The 5,619-nt window shown below is 36.0% G+C and overlaps 1 pseudogene; it reads right to left on the bottom strand.

Moving 5' to 3' along the window:
* Positions 1–2,168: 2,168 nt before the first annotated feature.
* On the bottom strand, positions 2,169–3,962 carry LOC108968443 (annotated as a pseudogene).
* Between the last annotated feature and the right edge of the window lie 1,657 nt (positions 3,963–5,619).

Consider the following 5,619-nt stretch of genomic DNA (forward strand, 5'->3'; position numbering starts at 1 on the left):
TTCCCTAATAAATGCTTGAATGTAATTTTTTTATTTATTTAAATGTTTAACTGCACCTCAAAACGTTAAGTTCTGATATTATGCATTTTTGTTTTATATATCATAATTCAACTTTTTATAGCTATGCCGTTAAAAAACAAAAAAAATCTCCATACATTATCGCTCCACCTTAATACATATGTACGTTTCATGTATTAGCGGGTCTAGCCTAGCTCCTCTCTTGCCTGCTTCATTCCGGAGTGAATAGCAATTGCAATTCAAGTAATTGCATTACTCCCGTACGTGTGTATGTGTACACACACATACATATTTATCAAAATGTTGAAGCAGTGCTGGTATGGGGCAAGGGCTTGGCAACCAAGTTTATGCTTACAGATGCATAATTACATTGTATATTGTATGTAAGTATAATGTTTTTATGATTTATCTAATAGCGCAATTAAAGTCTCAATTTATAACTAGTTACTATTCACAACACAGTCTCTAGTCTTCAGTCACAAAATATTATCATCAAATGTCTTTTATTATAACACACTAGGGGACCCGTCCACGCTTTACTATGGCTGATACATAGATAATACTACTACTACCATCTACATATATGTTAATGTATATTTATTACAAAAATATGGTTAGTGTAAAATTTGTCAACAATGAATATACACGTTCGTTAATCGGTTTTGCACAAAAAGCTGGAAAATCCAGGCATGTCTCACAACGGCATCGTCAAAAAATTAAAAATTGCAGAATCTTCGGTATCTTTCGTACTTAAGAGATACGGTGACTCTTTATCATTGATATCCACTTAAAATTAGTGTTAACCTTTTTGAAACGAAATTCTGGACTTTCAGTACTAGATGTCGTCAGACTCCTTAATTTGTACAGAAAGTACGCAAACGAAATGGATTTCGTTCCTTCAATGTGAATGCAGCACCAAGCAGCAATGATAACCAACATGTTTTGGCAAAACGTGACAAATTCCCAAACAAATCTCTAATATGGCAGGCTATTTGCCAGTGTTGCTTTAAAAGTGATCCTTTTATATGCTATAGTACAATAAATCAAGAAATTATGTTAATGAGTTCTTACTGAAACGTGTTTTGCCTTTAACAAAGCTTCAAAAGGATCCAGTGCTCTTTTTGCCTGATCTTGCGACATGTCATTACGGATCCGCTTTAAAGTGGTACCAAGACAATAGAGTGGTTGTTGTTCCCAAGGAGGTGAACCCTCCGGATTGCCCAGACCTCAGGCCAATTTAGACTTACTGGGCTATTATTAAAGCGAAACTGTTAAACACGCAACATAGAAAGAGAAATGGAGGCAATCTAAGAATAAGTAGCGAAACGTCACTAAGGACTTCAATAATGATTCTGTACAAGAGCTTATAAAAAAATCCTGAATATTATTTCTTGAATTTGTAGAAATCTATATATAAACTATAATTTGCATAAATATTTCGGAAATTGAATAATAAACATAAGTTGTATAACGCTATACGTTGAACCAAATTTTTCGTGCACAAACTTTAGTTAATGAGATATAGCATTTTTGTGAAGCAACTTGTGTTAGGCTGAGCTCACAGGGGATTAGTCAAAAACGTCTTTAACTAATAAAACACAAAAACATCTTCTGCTCTAACCCACACCAAGCGGAGCACAATGCGACATTTTGCCTTTTTGTCCCGCTTGGTGTGCATTGAAATAAAACGAAAAAAGAAGAAAACGAATCAGTTCCTGCAAAGATGTCGTCGGATTCGAGCGATGAAGTTGTGCCAGTCCTATTTTCAATTATTTAGTTTTGTGAACGAAGTGAAAGAAAAAAACAGAATGGTGGGTGCATCCGTACAACCAGAAGCGCGATTCAGAAAATGCTATTACAAATTTGATTTCTGAACTGAGAATGCATCTAAGAAAATTTCGAAATTTCACAAGGATGCAGGTGYCAACATTCRAATATTTGYTGTCTTTAATAAAACATTTAATTTTTAAGCAAAATACGAACTACCGCAAAAGCATAACTCCTGCGGAAAGATTAATTATAACACTACGGTAAGTAAAACAAATAGCTTTTTAAACTTAAAATCAATGTATTTTTAAATCAAAATCCCTTCTTTGGTAAAATTTTACGGTGATCGATATGAAAATAAAAATTATTAATTACAGAAATAATTATTTGTATTCATATACTATATTAGATAATGCCATGACCGATGATGACGTTGAAGTACTTAAATATTCATTTTCCTCTTCTTCTTGTAACTGATTCATTTTATTTATCATATGCATTCTGAATAGTCTTCGTCTTTTGCTGGAGAGTTTTTCATAATCAGACGGCAAACTTTTAAAAAATAATTAATATCCATACTCTTTTGGTTTCTGCTTCGTTTCGGAGTTTAGGAACTCAATCATTGCTCCAGCTATCATCTCAGTTATAGATGATATCTTACTCTTCTTCGCAGGTATTGGACTGCTTTTGTCAGTACTTACTGCATCGGTAAAATCATTTTGCGACATGTCGGTAGTTTGTCCTTCGACAAATTACTGCTCATTTCACGATGCTGATGTACAAATTCTTTTAAAAAATTCATTACATCAGCCAAGTACCACTTCCGCTTCTGCTTACCACTCGATCCAGATAGTTTGTTTTTTTCTTCCCTCAAATACCTCGAATATGAGTTCCGTAAATTTGTCCATTTATTTGTGCAAGTTGCTACTGAAAGATATACAATTTGAAATTTTTAAATTGTGATGGGTATACAAAAATTTCAATTAATTAAAATATAATTTCAGGTATTTGGCAAGTGGGGAATCATTTAAGTCGCTTTCGCATCTTTTTCGATGTAGGTCTTCTACAATCGAGAACATTGTAATGGAAACCTGCAAAGCTGTCTGGGAAATATTATCACCGATTTACCTTCCAAAACCGGATGTTGCGAAATGGCTTTCTATAGCGGATGCATTTGAAAAAATGTGGAACTTTCCTAATTGTGCAAGAGCTATAGATGGAAAACACATAAGAATAGAGTGCCCTCCAAAAGCAGGATCAGATTATTTTAACTATAAAAAATTGCATTCAATACATTTACAAGCTGTAGTTGATGCATATGGGCAGTTCATTTGTGTTGATGTTGGCGACTTTGGACGAAATTACGATAGTGGTATTTTCAAACTCTCTAATTTTGTAAAAAAATTATTCAAAAACAATTGAATTTACCACATAACCAAAGCTAAAGAAAGCTGCGAATGCATACCTGTTGTTTTTGTCGCCGATGAAGGCTATCCACTCTTACGTATGTTCTAAGACCTTTTGCACGAAGGAACTTGACAAATGAGCGAAGAATATACAATTACCGTTTATCAAGAGCAAGACGAGTAGTGGAACGCGCATTTGGTATGCTTGCAAACAAGTCGAGAATTTTTCATACAGAAATTTTGTTATCGTCTAATAAAGTATTATATTAGTAAACTATTATATCAGTTGCTTGTGCTTTACATAATATGATTCGTGAACGAGAACATTTGCGTCATGAAATATATGCATAATGAACTCGATGCTATAGAATATTTAGTCCAAGAGGCTACAAATGAAAATATTGAAAACACAAGGCCATCAAATGGTGCGCGTTACATACATACGTGACCAGTTTCTTTCATATTTTAACTCTACGAATGGATCAGTTTCTTGACAAAATAAATACGCTATCTAATTTTGCTTAATTTTGTACTGTATATCTACAATTGATTTTCACTATATTTTTAAATACTTATCAACATTACGTATTTATGTTCAAATGGTATAAATAAAATAAACTAAACTTACCGTCTCTATTCAGTTCTGCTATGATGCTATTTCATCCCATATTTTTCTGTTATTAACTTATTTGTGTGATCTTTATTTTTATAATTGTATGTTGAGCTCCTTGCCTCGATCAAAAACATCAATTTCTCTGCGTCAATGTTCATTTTATCAACTTGTATGCACAATAAGCACAAAGCACAAAAAATGCGGAATTTTTACTATGAAAACGTACCGTTGGCTATAAGCAACGTGTCTTGTTCTATTACATTCGGTTCCATTCGGTGTGGGTTGCGCCATAGCTCAGCATGTATGGATCAACTACAAAGACGGTTTTGTCGCATTCGGTGTGCGTTGACTGTAACAAAATACCAAAGAAGTTCGACAACAGCCCTTCAAACAAGTCAAAGCACGAACATGCGTTTTCGCCTCTTCTTGTTCGGTGTGGGTTGTCACATACGAAGCTATGGGGAGGTGAGTATGAGACAAGAAAAACTGTTTTGACTAACCCGGTGTGGGTTCAGCCTTAGTTTACAAAAAAATGTTTCATAAAGCATTTCGTATGTTAGTAAAGCATTGCTTTTTGGGGGAAAACACTGTTGAATTTGGACTCAGGGAAATCCACCGTTGAAAAGATATTTGCTAAGCTGGAAACAGGCGATGGACCATGATGCTCTAAATAGGCGAAAGCTATGTCCAAAGTGGGTGCCTCGCAAGTTCATAATCCAACAAAAACAACGAATAACTGATTATAAGAAGTGTTTGAGTGCTCTTTCATCATAATAAAATCAAAGTTTTTGTTGTGTGATAATAGAAACATGGCTCCAACATTTCCCACTGGACTCCAATCGACAGTCATTCTAGTGGACATGATGAACCGGTTCTCAGACGTGGAAAGGCGAAACAGTAGGATGGAAAGGATATGACATTAGTCTTTTGGGTGCACATGGTATAATACATACTGAACTACTAATTACTGAGCCAGTTATAATATATTTCACTGTGAATTTTGTTGCAGTTCTTTTCTACTATTCCAAAGACTTAGCAATTGTATTACTTTTGAGGGAAAATCTGTTTAAAACTATACGCATATATTCAAATGATCCTTACAAACATGAATTTTGAACAAATGCTTATGATTTGAAATATAACTTTTGTATTTATGAATTGTATTAAATGTTATCATGAGGAGAGTATCCTATGTCCTAACCCTGGTTCTACCTACTTCCCCACCAATTTTCAGTGTAACTAACACAACTTTCTTTTATATATGGATGTATAAGCAATTCAAACTTGTGACGGTATCAGGCCTTCACGGCCTTACAACTAGACGACTTTTTGGCAGCGAACTGGTTTTGTAGAGTAGGAAAACTTATTGGATCTGTTAGAACCCTGGGCTAATGGTGGCGGCATTTTGGCCCCTGAGTATGATGGAGTGACACCCATCAAAAATGGTTGTCGGGCTGATGTCGAAACTGCCTCCGTCCCGTTAAAACCCTGGCAGGCCTCAGAGTGCTAGGAGACTCCGCATCAGGGGTCAAGATGGGGGAAGCCGGCGCAAACCCGACGGCAAAAGAGATAGCGAAGGGTGGAGCCTTCATACACGGCGGAATCGCCAGCACTAGCAAAGGAACTTCTGCCAGTTTTATGAAGGGAACCAAAAGGGGAATTAGCAAAGGTGCTTTAGCCAGGAAGCTGAAGTCGGACCGTCGACTAGCGGCAAAAATTGTGGACCGCTACGGTGGTAAGCATGCTGGTCAGGTATCTGAGCCATGGCCACCCCCAAAATGTGTTAGTGCCGGTTGGCACCGTGGCCTGCACAAG

This window comes from Bactrocera latifrons, unplaced genomic scaffold, assembly GCF_001853355.1.
Source record: "Bactrocera latifrons isolate USDA-ARS-PBARC rearing strain unplaced genomic scaffold, ASM185335v1 scaffold_216, whole genome shotgun sequence".
Classification (NCBI taxonomy): Eukaryota; Metazoa; Arthropoda; class Insecta; order Diptera; family Tephritidae; genus Bactrocera; species Bactrocera latifrons.